Source organism: Puma concolor, chromosome C1 (genome assembly GCF_028749965.1).
Source record: "Puma concolor isolate L17-30 chromosome C1, mPumCon1.1.hap2, whole genome shotgun sequence".
NCBI lineage: Eukaryota > Metazoa > Chordata > Mammalia > Carnivora > Felidae > Puma > Puma concolor.
Window position 1 is genome coordinate 48104402 of NC_141674.1, and position 15668 is coordinate 48120069.

Here is a 15668-nt window from a genome sequence, read left to right on the forward strand (position 1 = left end):
CTTGCTCTACAGCTGCATCAGAGGAGGCCGAGGAGGGTAAGTGACTTGTCACAATTGAAAGCACCTGGCACGCGCAGCTGAGCCCATTTGCAGGGTTTCCCGTCCATCGCCAACTGCCGGGGCCATTTTCTCAACTGGTGGCAGCTTCCTGTGTTTTTCCAGTGCCGGGTCACGGCTGGCCTTCCCAGGAGGCTCTCGGGGCCCCGGGCTGTGGCTTTGCCTAGTTGTGTCTCCCGGGCAGTAGTGACAGTGCACCCGTGTGCTGATGCAGCCCACGTGCCCACAGAGATGACAGGAAGGGAGCAGCCAGGAGGGAGAGAGGAAGGAAGGGCCTGGAGGAGCCCGGTGGCGGGTGGGGCCTGGAGGGAGAGGGAAGGCTCAGGGGACTGGCTTCCTTGTAAACAGTGCGGCCTGTTCTAAAAATACCCCTGCCCTAGACAGGGCACGCTGAGTTCCTCAGGTCTCTTCCAGAGGCTTCCCGGGAACCTGGGGCCCTGTCCTGAAAGGCCAAGAGGATGGGAAGAAAGTTGACTTGCGAAGAGTAGGATTTCCTCAGCAAGGAAAGTATACCAGTATTTCCTTCCTCGGCAAAACAGGAGGAGGACGCTCTGTGGGTTTTAGCAGCAGCGGAAACAACAATGAAAAGCGAAAAGCTGCTCCCCTGGGCCCTTGTGCCCTGTTGAGTAGTCCGAGGCCTGGGCCTGGCTCCGGTGCATAGTCTGGACCTACGATCAGAGACGGGGAGTAGGCCCCGGGGCTGGTATCTCCAGCTGTTCCCTTTATCAGGCGTGGGATCTATGACTCAACCACCTGATGCCTTAGTCTCTACAATTATAAGAGGGAATCACGACAGTAGTGACTTTGGTCAGGTGTGAAGGGGATTAAATGAAATGCTATTTCATAAGGTTCTTAGCACAGTGCCCCGTACATGATAAACGCTCAAAAAAAAAAAAAAAATGCTTATTGTTATAGTATATGGGAGGATATAACTATTTCCTGAATTCCAAATTAAGACCTCGTTTAAGAGGAAATGTAGTAGGCAAAGAGAGTGGTGGGGGTGAGATGAGGCAGAAAGAGTCTAAATCCTAGAAATCTCAAATCAGCCATTTGACAGATAGGAAAACTGAGGCCCAGGGAGAAAACGGGAGTAGCCGCAGGCCAGACACAGTATTACCAGCTGCCTGTGGGTTGAATATAACATAACCACGTAACGAGAACACCAAAATCCTGGGTGATTCTAAGCCTGCCCCACTAGGAGTCAGGAGAATAAGGCCTTTTATTTATACAGCACTTTGAAGTTTGGAAAACCCTTTAAAAGGGGAGACAGACCTCAGCAGACCACTGCCAGAGGGCTGAGCTCTATGAAGGGGGGGACTTAATGCACACGTACAAGCATGTAGCCAAACAGAACTCATCCTTGGGGTGGTGACAAAGTTACACATCTATAGACCAAGCCCTTGATTCTGAGGACCATGGAGAAGGGGCACAGGAAGGCAGGGTTTGGCTCAGCCTAAAGAAGAATCTTCTAGGGGTGCCTGGGTGGTGCAGTCGGTTAAACGTCCGACTTCAGCCAGGTCAGGATCTCGCGGTCCGTGAGTTCGAGCCCCGCGTCAGGCTCTGGGCTGATGGCTCAGAGCCTGGAGCCTGTTTCCGATTCTGTGTCTCCCTCTCTCTCTGCCCCTCCCCCGTTCATGCTCTGTCTCTCTCTGTCCCAAAAATAAATAAACGTTGAAAAAAAAAATTAAAAAAAAAAAAAGAAGAATCTTCTAATGCTGTGCCACCTGACGTGTTAGACCCTAGCCAAACATGGCCATTGAGCACGTGAAATGTGGCTAATCTGGATTTCAAAGACTTAATTTGAAAAGCAAAAGAAAAAGTAAAATATACCATTAATCACTGTTTTACTGACTCCATGTTGAAATGATAGTTTCATGAGGTCCATTGAGTTAATTAATATAGGTTATTAAAATGAGTTTTTCCTGCTCTTTTTTTACTTTCCCCCATGGCCTCTGGGAAGCCTAGACTCACGCATGTAGCTTGCAGCCTTTCTGCTGGGCAGTGCTGTTGTAACCACTGAGTTTGTGCAAGAATGGAGCAAGCTGTCTTAGCAGGTAATAAGTCTCTCATCACTGGAGATGTTAATAAAAGGTGTTGTTAATGCACTCGTTAGAGTAAGGTGGATAAACCCTATAATCCCTCCAGTTCTGACTCAGCTGTGATTCTCACACAATGCTCTGAGGAACACTCGTTCTGAGGAATATGAATAGAGGTTTCATGGGAAAAAAGATGGGTGATCCATTTAATGTGGGAAATTCTTGGTTGGAAAAAAAGGTGAGTTCCTTTATGCTAAGATTTCTCAGAACCTTCTAAAAGCTTTCTTAGCGTTTTATTTTATTGAGAGACGGAGAGACAGAGTGCGAGCAAGGGAGGGGCAAGAGAGAGAGGGAGACATAGAATCCGAGGCAGGCTCCAGGTTCTGATCTGTCAGCCCAGAGCCTGGTGCAGGGCTCGAACCCACAAAGGAGAGATCATGCTCTGAGCCGAAGTCAGACACTCAACTGACTGAGCCACGCAGGCACTCTCCACTTTTTTTTTTTAAAGGTTTTATTTCAGAACCTTCTAGACACAAAAGTACACCGTGGGTCTTCATGATAGGGACATTATATATAACGTTCCCTATATTAAATTGGTCACGGAGCCTTCTTTTAACAGGGCATGACCAGGAAATAATTTATTATTAAGTTCATTCTTTGAGAATCAATGTCCTCAAATTCTCAAAAGAACATGGATTCCGTTGTCAGACATCACGGAGTTCAAATTCTGGCTCACGTCCTAAGTGACCTTGGACGTGTTATTTCACCTTTATCAGCTGTGAAATGAGAGGGTGCATATTCCCCCCTCCGTATGGCTTTGAAGCTTACACTGTAAAGCTTAGAGAAAACATAGTGCCTGACGCAGAGCAGGTATTCAACAAAAGGTAGCTCTAATTGACGACAGCCTGCCTGGCCAGGAGGGAGAGTGGCTTCCCCAAGTGCTGCTAGCTCTTGAATCTCCCTGTGTGTGTCCTAGCAGCTGACCTCACCTCTCTTCCCTAAACAGCAGCGAATGAGAAATTCCGTTCATGGTGGGGGGGTGGGGAGGGGTGGTGCATAGGAAGCGTCCTCAAATCTGGTGTGATTTTATAGGTCAAGTCAGTTTCCAACGGGAGACATCTATTTCCTTCTCTCCGGTCACACCTCATCCCCCCTCTGTCAGTCCTGGCCAAAGGAAGCCACAGCCAGGCCTGGCAGGCTCCCCCTCTGCTCCCCTCCACTGCTCAGTTCCTGTTCCTGCAGGCCTTGGAGCCCCCAGCAGATGGACTGCCCTTATCAGCAGGCTCCAGGCCAGAGGAGGAATCCTCCGGTCACATGCAGCTCTCTGGAGGGAGAGAGGCCTTGTAAATAAACGCAGCCTATGCAGAGGAAAGGGGAGGCGGGGAGGTTGAGGGAAAAGAATCCTTGAAATTTTGGTGACTGGGCCAGGATTAAAGGCCACCACGCATAACCCTTATTGGCCATTTCTGTGAGGAATCGACAAACCATGCACCGTCCCCGGAAAGAAATGCGTGCAGGCCTTTAAATAGCCCTTAGAGCTGGGGTGTTCCCACTATGCTGCTGGCTTGATTCAGGCCTAATCCTCGCCCAGGACTGACCCTTCACAGTTTACAGAGCACTTTATCCCTGGGCTCTGTGGAGTCGCACAGAGCTCTCCCCAGAGCAGGGAGGTGTATCATCATCCCAATTTACAAATGAGGAAACTGAGGCTCGGATTAGGAGTGACTCACTTCTGCACAGCTGGCAGTGATCGAGTCCGGGCATGACTCTATACGTGAGATCCATGATGTCCTGATGCCAAGTCCAGAGAGATCTGCCCATCACACCCCAGTGTCTTCCACCATGGCTCTTCCTGTGTGCCCTATGTCGAGCTTCGTGCTCTGGCTGCACCCCATTTCTCCTCAGGGAAGCCCATGTTTCGGGGAAGAGGGAAGGTAGAATAAATGAATCTCAACATAGCTGTGCTCAGTGAGTGAAGCCACTCGAAAAAGAGGATATACTCTATCACTCCGTTTATATAGAACTGTAGGAAATGCTGATCTACAGGGACAGAAAACAGATGGGTGTCTGTTTAGAGAAGGGAGCCACGAAGAAACCTTTGGGGCGATGGATACGTTCGCTGTCTTGGTGGTGCTATGGTTCGCAGGTCCATCCATAAGGAATTGTGCCTTCAAGTACATGCGGTTTATCGTATGTCAATTATACCCCCATAAAGCTATTTAAAAAGAGGAAGATAAGAGAAAAAAAGAATGGAGGAGGTTGGCAGGCATATCGTAAAGAAGTCTGAGAAATTTTAAAACGGAGACACAAAGTTCCCCAGGCACATGGGGAAGAAGAGAGCGATTCTTCCCCCAATTGGAGAGATCCGGGAAGAGTTTTTGGAGCAGGTGTCTGACCTGGCTCAAGGTCTGGATAAGGAGGTGCTAGGTTAAGAAAGATCAGGATGCCGTATGCAGGTAGAGTGTGCTTGGGGCAGAGGGAGTGGAGTACTCTCCCTAGCCACCCCCACCCCACCTTCTTCCCAGTCCTTAGAGGCTTGAGGCTAAAGCTAACAGCTGCGATTTCCTTTTCTTCAGAAATTCAGACACACGCCCAACTGGGCAGGCAGCTGGTTTTGCTAATAAGATTCCTGCCCTCCACCTTCCCCACCGTGCAGCTCATCCCTTGGGTCTATTGAGACCCCTGCCCTCTCCAGTTTCCTATCTGAACTGAACTGCCAAATGCTGGCTGACTGGGCCACTGACAACCGTAGCTCCCAGGGTCCTGGGCAACCTCATTTCAACCTCTTCTAAATCCTACCAAAAGGAGGTTTGGGGCGATCGGTCTGGGAGTATGATGGGATTCCAGGTCCAAAATGAAAATACCTTTTTTTTTCTTCCATACCCTTTAGTATTATGCTTTAGTAATAGACATGTGGCCACTGGAGAATTTTGAATAATGAGTTTATTATGAAAATGTTATGATAAAGCAGTAGGAAATTCAAGAATCGTTACAGGGCAGTACACTGATTAACTGGTTCATTTGCTCCCCAAACAGAATTCCGGCCATTGGTCTTACAGTTTGTAAAACATTAACTTGGGTTTGGATGATCCCACTATTCATGTCTTTACAGAAGGGACTATTCCAATGACATATGAAACCCACATATGAAATTGTGGGCTAGTTCTTTCTTTTTAATTTCCTTGGCATGCTTGTTGATTTTAAATTGCCCCCTTTTCCAAAGTTTCCTTATTAATTAAATAAACCAGGCAGCCACATTCCCTGCCTCTAATTCAGCACTCGAATGTAAGCTTAGTTCTGGAGTCGGCTTTCCAACCTTGGCTTAAGGGACATTAGTCACTCAGAGCAAAATGTAGCATTTGAACAGCTGTTTCAGGCTTTCAGAGTCCAGGGCCTACAGGTTTGGAGAAAGTGGTGGAAGGAACCAATACTTATTTGCTGAATACCTACTCTGTGCCAGGCACTGGTGACTTCATAAAGAGTATCTCCTTTCATTCTCTGAATAGCCCATTAATGATGATATGCTCTTTTTGGTTGAAGATTGATCTTCTCTGGGCACAGCGAGGTCGAGAACACATCAGACCTCACATAACTTGTGAGTAGTGAAGCTGGGACTTGCACTCAAACAATCTGATTCTAAAGCTCATACTTGAACACTGCCCTGTATGTACCTCATTTAACCCTCCCAACCCTGAGACCTAGGTACCATTATTATCGGTTCTGTTTTCCAAACGAGAAACCGGAAGCTCAGGAAAGCACTCTTCCTAACAGACACTAAATGCAGACCAGAATTCTGTGATCCTGGGCATGTCACTTCATCCATCCCCCCATTGTCTGTCCTTCATTATTAGTTCAACAGGCAGTGGCAAGTGTTTATTCTGTCTGAGGGACCGTCTTGTCCCTAAAGATGAAAAGATGTATAAAATATGGCCCCTGCTCTTCAAGAACCTGTAATCCAGAGAGGGAGGAGAACGCCTCTACAATAAGAAACACGGTTGCGGTGTGTGAGGCGCTCTAAGACGTATGCGTGAAGAGCTGTAGGAACCCAGAGGAGAAAGCATCACGCTACCTGGTGAAGTAACCAAGGAAGGCCTAGAGAGGAAGGGACGTTGTACCGTAACTCTTCGCTCCCCAGATAGAAAAGGGAGGGTGGTACTTGAAGCAGAGAGACCATCAAAGGCAAAAAAGTAGTATAGGATAAGAACAGCTCAGATGCTGGTGCCTTCCGAGGCGTTCACTTCCATCTCTTTAATCTCCACAACAGCTCTGAGTGGGTATTATCATTCATGGGCACACAGAGGGCTTGCCTACGTGCCTGTGAACTCATAGGAGCCTGTCCATGATCACGCAGCTAATAAGGAATCAAGCTGGGGTTCAATCCCAGGCTGTCTGGCTTCGGAACCCACACCCTTAGCCACTCTGCTCGGAGTGTTTGGGGTCACCGGCCAGTAGCTGTTCATGGGGTGTTAGAGGCAATGGGACGGGCCACATGAGCAGGAAGTAGGTCCAAAGTGTCTTCCTTTCTTCATAAGGCCTTAGCTGTTCTTGATCCAAAGACCCTGGACCTCTTGGGATTCATAAAAATAATAATGCCATTGGTGTGTGTGTGTGTGTGTGTGTGTGTGCCCATGGGTAAGTGCATGCTGGGGAGGGGCCTCCACCTCTCTCTATATGGATGCTGTACAGAGGAACTGATACATCAGCTTTACTTGCTATTGACTGGAACGCTATCTGCTTACTGTAGAAATATTGTGTGTCTTATACTCTGTGGAATTCTCTTGGCTTCAGTGTCAGTGTTTGAATCCTTGTTCCTTTTCTGCACTTCCATGCCCGACTGGAAAGCCCAGAAGGACAGAGCTCTTGTCCACCTTCTTTTCCACCATCCCCTATGACATAGCATAGAGCCTGGCACATGCCAGTTATTCAATAAATATTCGTTGAGTGAATGATTATTCGCTGAATGAACTCTGGGTCTTTACAGTCTCCATATGTAGTGTGCAAATGAGTTAATTATGAGTTAACAAATCTAGTTTGGTCAATAAAATATCTCTGGCTAGTTAATCGATGGTGTAGGAGGGAAAAGCATGAGGGCCTTTCGAAGATGGAAAATGTAGAAATTATTGGCCTAGGTCATCGGCTCATAAAAGGAAGCTGCACTTTTGTAAAAGTTTGCCTTCAGGATTAGATAAATCCAACAAGTTTGGATTCAGTGGGTGTGAGGTGGTGCTTGGGCTTCCCAGGTGATTCTGGAGGGACCAGGCCAGTATGTGGGTATGGCAGTGTGAATCCCCTCCTGTTCTGTTTCTTTTTTTCTTTTTACCCGTCTCGTTCAACTTTTGCTTGAACACTTTGAGCCGTGGGAGCTAACTACCTCACAAAGCAGGCTGCCCCCACGGCAACAGCAACAACAGCAACGAGGACATCGATACAGTGACCCTATATACTGAGCACTTCTTACATGTTAAGCACTACACATATGTTACCGAATCCAAAGGCCAGGCATTATTTATCCCCATTTTACAGTGCAAGCAACTGAAACTGGAGTTCAGTGGTTTGTTCAGTGTCTCAGAGGTGGTGAGGGGCAGGGCCACCCTGGCTTGTCTGGCCATGTGCTTCCCCAGGGCCCTGAGCTGGTCCCTGGTGGTGGTGGTGGAGGCGGGGGTGGGCCTAACTCCCGGGGAGGAGGCCGAGGGGAGCCTGCCACATCCGCAGGCCCTGCCCAGGCTCCAGACTCTGCTCCGCCCAGCTCTCTGATCCTCCCCATAGAAGGTAAACCCAGGCAGGATCCCATGAGGCCTGGCCGGCCTGGTGTCTTGCTGGTTTCAGTTTCTGAAGAGCCCAGCCCTGAGCAAACACAGGCGGGGGAGGAGGGTTCTGGAAGCCTTCCCAACAGATAGCAGATTAACTCCCTGCTGCCTGGGAGACACCCACGGCGGAAGGGCTGGGTTACCAGCCTGCAGCCTCACAGCCCTCACAGGCGGGCAGGACGCTGCTGGCTTGCCGGGGCCACCTGAAGCCTGAGAAGGCACACACCTACCTGTCAAGACGCCATGACTTCTGGGCAGCTCAAGGTTCCAGTTCAAGCCAGGCTCTCCCTGGGACCTCTGGGCTTGGGGAGAAAAGGCTGAGGGGCCTCCCCAACCCCACCCTCCAAATATGGACTCATCTTCCTGCCTCAGCGGGCCCCTTCCCTCCCTCACTAGGGCGTTCCTGTTCCAACGTGTTAGCAAACCCCTTCCAATGTTTGTTTTCTTTCTGAGAAAGAGGCTGAGGGACTTTGCCAAGACCAACATGAACTCAAAACACAGGGCATTCTCTGTCTGTCGGGCATTTTTCTGGACAGACAGACCTAGGTCTGAAAACTAGTCCTGCCACTTCCTAGCTGGTGACCTTTGTGTAAATTTCTTAATCTCTCTGAAAAAATGGGGATGATGATACTTATCTTTAAGGTATGTTTTGAGGAGTAGATTAGATAAATATAGATTATACATATTAAGTACTTAGTGCCCTCCATCAAAGGCAATTAACATTATCATTAATTATATTGTTATTACGAATGACTAATAACCCACTCAGGATTATTGCTAATGCTGCTGTGAGCGTAAGTGTAAAAAAAAAAAAAGACTCAATTAAAAATTTTTACTGAGGGAAATAGTTTTATAATGGGTAAATAAAGGAAGAAGAATAACACATGATTTCATTTAATGTTCAAATAGTTTCACAAGGCAGGGTTATTATCCCCATTCTACAGAAGAAGCAGTTGAGGTCTCTGGAGGTTAAGTAACTTGCCCATGTCGCACACCGAGTTAGTGGCTGGTGTCCTGGCCCTTGTGGTATCCGCTAAGACCCTCCGCTTCATATCTGCCTGCCTCAGCTGAGATGCTTCCATGTGCCAGGAATGCCTTCGCGTTGCCCATGCCCTCATCAGCTTAGAGGACAACAAGCCAGCTCTGAAAACTGGCTAGAGGCAACCTCCTCCAGGCAGCTTTCCGAATTCTCTCCTTCCTCTCCTTGCAGAACTAAACCCTCCCTCTTTTGTTCTCCTTGTGCCTGAGACACGTGACTAGACACTCTTGTGGCTTTGTGTCTCTTCTCCAGGGAATGTGTTCCTCTAAGGAAGACAGCACACATTTTTTTTCACTTTGAGGGGGTCAGTATGTGGTTATAGTTAAGGAGCCGGGCATTGAAGCAGGACTGCCCAGGCTCCCATCTTGGCTTTACTGCTTGCTGGCTGTGAGGCTTGAATAAATGATTTAACCTCTCTCATTTTCAATTCTTTTATCCATAAAATGGAGATTAACAATGAGATCAGCTGCATGAGGTTACTGTAAGAATTGAATGAGTTCGTATATGTAAGGAAGGCAGGATCACTGAAGGTCCTGAATTTTGCTTGCTAACAGAAAATGAAACAAAAAGAATGGTACTGAACGTGCGGGAAGCATGAGGTCTCATCAAGAATCCATCTGTAACTTAAGGTGTGTAACTTAATTCCTCTCTCTGAACTTATTTCTCCCTCTGCAAAATGGGAAGTTTGGTTCCCACAGCTAGATGGTCTCTGATGGGTAATATTCAATGGTGTTGACCAGTTCTTTGCCTATAGGACTTCTGCTTGTGTCATGTTCCAGAGTAGAGGTCATACTCAGAAATAAATGACTGTTTCACCATTGGAAGCACAAAGCCCAACCAGTTGTAGATGACCCTGCTAACCCTGATGATTGCCAGCTTTTACGGAATACATACCAGTGCCTAACATTGGGTCAAGCGACATCATTATCTTGTTTGTTTGTTTGTTTGTTTGTTTGTTTGTTTTTCCCCTTGAGAACCCTATAAAGACTATTATGATTCCCTATTTTACAGCTGAGATAACAGAGGCTCAGAGGTTGTAAGTAGTCGGATGCAGAGTAGAATCCTCATTTGTCAGACTCCAATTTCCTACTGCCTGAAAGAAACCTCTCTAAAGCAAGCCTGTTCAAATACCTCTGGGGTCAAGGAGGCTTTCATCTTTTAAGCCAGTCCATTCATTAAGCATCCCAAGTAGCTGAAAAGTATACAGCTGCCATTTTTACATTAGCTTCATGACTTTGGACTTGGCACCCAGGCAGACATGATTTGGGTGGAGGGTGGAGGGAATGAAGATTATAAATTCCCCCAAGGAAAGTCTTTGGGAGCAGTTTCCAAGAGGGTGGTCAGAAGACAGAAGGCCCCCACTCTCACCTCTCTGTGCCTGGCCAGGCCCCTCATCCATCCAGACTCCCATGTGGGCATAGAGCTAGGGAATGCTAAAAGATTCCAATCCATCCTCGGTTTGGGATTGGGCTAAACCCAAAGCATCTGAAATTTGTGTCTATAATCACTAGTCGATTGAGATACATTCTGTTGGGGTGGTGTTTGGAGTATAGTGAGTCAGGGAACACATTAAGGAAAAGTTTGGAGCAAATCAACACTGCAAACGTGAAGGGAGAAATTGGCTCCAGGACCACTGACTCTCCCTGGCTTTGTTTGGTTTTCTCTCTTTCCAAAAGCAAATATCCTGCTAGAACACCTCCAGAGACTCATCAATTCCAACAGGATGAAGTCTAAACTCCTTGGGGTGGCATTCAAGGGTCTTCACTATCTAGTCTCAACTCCCCATTTAAAAATTTTTTTGTTTATTTATTTTTGAGAAAGACAAAGAGACAGAGTGCAAGCTGGGAAGGGGCAGAGAGAGGGAGACACAGAATCTGAAGCAAGCTCCAGGCTCTGAGCTGTCAGCAAAGAGCCCGATGCGGGGCTCAAACTCATGAACCATGAGATCATAACCTGAGCTGAAGTCAGATGCTTAACCGACTGAGCCACCCAGGCACCCCTCAACTCTCCTCCCACCATATTCCCAAGCTCATTTCTAGCCAGAGAATTCCACACAATTCCCTCCATGGTTTTTCCTGCCCCTGTGCCTTTGCACATGCTGTGCTTTCTGCCTCATGCACAAGCAGATGTCACATCTTGATGGCACCAGTCTTATTTTAAAATGTTTTGTATTTCCTCTTCTACTCCCAAGACTTTTCCAGATAGTCTCTGCAAGGAGAAAATCATCATAACCTCTTTGGAATTATAACTAAACACACAAATAAATCAAGGAATATCAACTGGAAACATTGAGAGTTAGGGCTCTGAGTTGGTCCCCAAAGCAGTGTGGAAAACCCCAAACTCCTAAGGCTGAACAACAATGTGGTTTGGAAAGTCTCATGTCACTATGAAACTAAGTTAAGGATGATACAAGAATGTGCTTTTTTAGTTTGAACAATTTGTTTGCTGTGTTGATGTTATGCTAGATTCCAACAACAGGACTGAAAGGCATTGTTAAGGGAACCTCTACAAGTTGTTCAGGAAGTTAGCCAGGGTGGGGAAGCCTTCCCTGGAGCATTCTGAACATGCCATTTCCATCACAGGTTTCAATGTGTAAAGAATGAGATTCAGGAGCGCCTGGGTGGCTCAGTCAGTTGGTAAGCATCCGACTCTTGATTTTGGCTCAGGTCATGATCTCATGGTTTGTGAGACTGAGCCCTGAACCCCATGTCCAGCTCTGTGCTGACAGCTTGGAGACTGCTTGGGATTTTCTGTCTCCTCTTTGTCTGCTCGTCTCCTGCTTGCTCTCTCTCTCTCTCTCTCTCTCTCTCAACATAAATAAATAAACTTAAAAGAAAATGAGATTCAGAGCCCCATTTCTCACACTGAAATGTTAGCATGAAGTGAGGTGACCATCTGATCTCGTTTGCCCAGGAAATTCTGGTGTTCACCCAGTATTCTGACATAATTATCAGTACTTCCCCTTTCGTTATCAAGTACCCCAGCATGGAAGATAAATCCTATGCCATTCTAGAACCAGATAATCACCCTAGGGCTAGTGGTTGCTTTTCTAAGTCTGTGCCATCTGTTGGACTCAGCCTTTGTCCCCTGCTCTGTGACAGAATTCATAGCTCCCTTTGTGTGAGCTCAGGGCACTGCGTACTTAACTCCATTCACTTCTTCTACTAGGCATTGGGCCTCCTCACCAGGGATCGCACTGCATTCTGGGTATCGCCTCACACCAGACCTGGACACGGTGAGTTCTTAATAAAAGATTGTGGAGTGAATTATTTTGGGGAAAAAAAAATATTCCCTAGTATGTTTTTGTTTTGCTCTATTTTATTTGCAGTCCTCAAAAGAATAAAAGAGTCTTCATAAGAACTTTGTACATCTTTAGATCTAAGCACTGAAAAGTACAATATGAAATACAAACTTCTTCAAAAGGAAAGTCAAGAAATGTTTAGGAAGTGACAGGAAAGACCCAAACATGACTTTTTATTGCTATTGTTAAAGCTGGAGCCAGCCTCTCTGATAGTCCTTTAAGTTCAGAATTTGAAGAGTGATTCCATTTGCACTAAAAAGAATCAGATTTATTTTTACTCGTCTGTATCCTTTCTTAAACAATTGCATATTACCTTTTTTTTAAAATATGTTTTTTCTTTAGTAAGTACATATTACTTTTTGACAGGAAAAGTTTCTAGTGGAAAAGATACAAATGTTGAAATAAAAATAACAGTTTTTCAAAAGCTTTGACAAATCATTTCTGCAAACACTTTTTTTTAAGTTTATTTATTTATTTTTGAGAGAGAGAGTGAGTGCACAAGTGAGGGAGGGGCAGAGAGAGAAAGAGAGAGAGAGAATCCCAAGCAAGCTCCACGCTGTCAGCGCAGAGCCTGACACAGGGATCGAACCCATGAACCATGAGATCATGAACTGAACCTAAATCAAGACTTGGACACTTAACCAACTGAGCCACCCAGGCATCCCTAGGCAAACCCTTTTATATTCCAGAGTCAGGGGTGAGTGAAAACGAAGAAACTAACAAACAGAGGCCCGAAGAATTTAAGCGATCGGGGGAAAGCCTTGCCACTAGTAAGTGGCAATGTCAGTATCTGGACCCAGTTCTCTGAACCCGTGTCTCTTGATCCTTGCACAATGCCTCTCTGATTCTTTTGGACTGATGAAGGGCCTTTGAGCAGGGACACTCTTGTCTTGTCCTACCTGGAGTTAGAATGTGAGCCTCATGCCCCAATTAGACTCGCTTAGATGAAGTTAAACTCTGCACGGCCCCAGTGTAAAGGAGTCACAGAGAAAAACTGTGTGTGAATAGGGTTAGTATCACAGGCTTTGGAGTCAGGCAAGCTGGACTTCAGATCTCAAGGCCTCACTCGCTGTGTGACCTCGGTCAGGTTACTTCACTTCTCCGTGGCTGAGTTTCCCCATCTTTCCACAGGGGACAGGCAGCATGTTTTTGTAGGAATTGAGGAGGTTTAAATGAAATGATGTTTGTAAGGCACTTACCATGTTCTGGAAGTAGTAAAAGTTGACTAATTATAGGCATTCTTATAATTACCATTACTGCTCTACTAGCTACCTTGTACTGAAGGAAAGCTTATCAATTCCAAACAGGAACTATTGCAGACGGTTCTTTCTGCTTCTCCTACTCAGACGCCAACCCCACAAGCAGCTCGATTTCAGCTTGTGTCTGAGGAGGTGTGGTGACTGAACTTGGAGTCATACGTAGAGGAGCCCGTGTGACTTGTTCGCTTGTCGCCAGGCATTTTCCTATGTTCCTAGATTCCTTGACATTGCTTTTTTTTTTTTGGCCTGGGCTTTGCCAAACTTCCTGGTTTGAGTCATCCTTCCTAGCAGTTTGCGAGACTATGTCCTGAAGCTGGAGATAATAAAACATGTCCTGATGTGTCAAAAAAAGGGAAAAAGATGGCTCCCATATTCACTCACTTAAAATACCGGCTACTAGTTCTGCATTTTTAAATCTGACGGTGGGGATGCCTGGGTGGTGGCTCAGGCAATTAAGTGTCCGACTTCAGCTCAGGTCTTGATCTCACAGTTCATGAGTTCAAGTCCTGCATGGGGCTCTGAGCTGACAGTGCTTGGGATTCTCTCTCTCTCTCCCTCTTTCTCTGCCCCTCCCCTACTCACTCTCTCTCTCTCAAAATAAATAAAACTTAAGAGAAAGATTAGAAAAATAAATCTTATGGTGACTTTTTCTTTCCTTTTTTTTTTTCTTTTAACCTCCACACAGACCTCTATCATTGAAGAGAAAAGCAACCATGATATCCTGGCATCTACAAAAGACGTCCATTCATGCAAACATTCCCCACCTCATCTGATACGTATTATGAAGTGCTATGCATTAGATCCTGTGCTCGGCACAGACATGCACATTCTTATAAACTGTCTGTGGAGTCTGAGTTCAAACCTCAGCTTCTTTCAGTCCTATTGATTTGATCTTGTGTGTGTTAGCCTCTGTTCCTAAGATCCAGTTCCTTCTTTCTAATTCCCTATCTCAGCCATGACATCACCATCATCTTCCTGTCCCCGTTCAGAACCCTAGAAATGATTTTATTCTCCTCACTAACCCTCTCTGTAATGTCCAATCAACCCCCAGTGATGCGTGATTTAACTCCTACATATCTCTTTGTCATTGGCCTCATCTCTAATCCGTTCCACAGGTATTCTTTGAGGAGTCTATGTCCCAGGCTCTCTGCTGGACATGAGGTTACCTGTCCCCAACGAGTTCTCAGACTGGTCCGGTACACCCACAAACACACAATTCCCCTACAGCGAATGGGTGTGATGACACTATAACCCCACTTTTAACTGTACACTTAATCATTGCCAAACACTGTTCTATGCACTTTAAATGCATTGAATAGGGGCGCCTGGGTGGCGCAGTCGGTTAAGCGTCCGACTTCAGCCAGGTCACGATCTCGCGGTCCGTGGGTTCGAGCCCCGCGTCGGGCTCTGGGCTGATGGCTCGGAGCCTGGAGCCTGTTTCCGATTCTGTGTCTCCCTCTCTCTCTGCCCCTCCCCCGTTCATGCTGTGTCTCTCTCTGTCCCAAAAATAAATAAACGTTGAAAAAAAAAATAAATGCATTGAATAATTTAATCACAATAACCCTCAGAGGTAGGTAACATTATTTTATTTATTTATTTATTTATTTATTTATTTATTTATTTATTTATGTTTTATATCAGAGAAAGAGAGAGAATGCGCCAGCTGGGGAGGCGGTGGGGAGAGACTTTCAAGCAGACTCCAGCCTGATGCAGGGGTCAATCCCACGATCCTGGGATCATGACCTAAGCCCAAATTAAGAGTCAGATGCTCAACCAACTGAGCCACCCAGATGGCCCTTATTATCTTTACTTCATAGATAAGGAAACTGAGGCAACAGAGAGAATAAGCAACTTGCCCAAGGTCACATAGCTAGTTAGCAGTGGAGGCACCATGCAGTGTCTCACAAGCTGACTTCAAAGCCATTGCTGTTAACTGCCACTGAACTCTTCTTCTGTTTGAGGGAATGGGAGAGAGTTTTCAGGGTGCCTTAAGGAAAGCTTCTAGCTGGACTGAAGCTCCTTCTCTGAGCTGTTGTCTATGCTGAAGCTTCAATGTGAGTGGGGGCTCGCCAGAGCAATTCTCCACGTTCCACAGCTACCACAGGCCCTCACCTTGACCAGCCTCTTCACTGGTCCCCTCCCTGTTAGTCCATTCTCCCCACCTGTACC

At 46.4% G+C, this 15668-nt stretch overlaps 1 long non-coding RNA gene across 1 annotated transcript; it reads left to right on the forward strand.

Annotated features, from left to right (window-relative positions):
• Positions 1-2853: 2853 nt before the first annotated feature.
• LOC147578054 (uncharacterized) lies at positions 2854-15009 on the forward strand. Its single transcript, XR_015254742.1, has 3 exons — positions 2854-9568; positions 12108-12174; positions 14185-15009. It is a non-coding gene; the product is annotated as an uncharacterized LOC147578054 (long non-coding RNA).
• Positions 15010-15668: the final 659 nt, after the last annotated feature.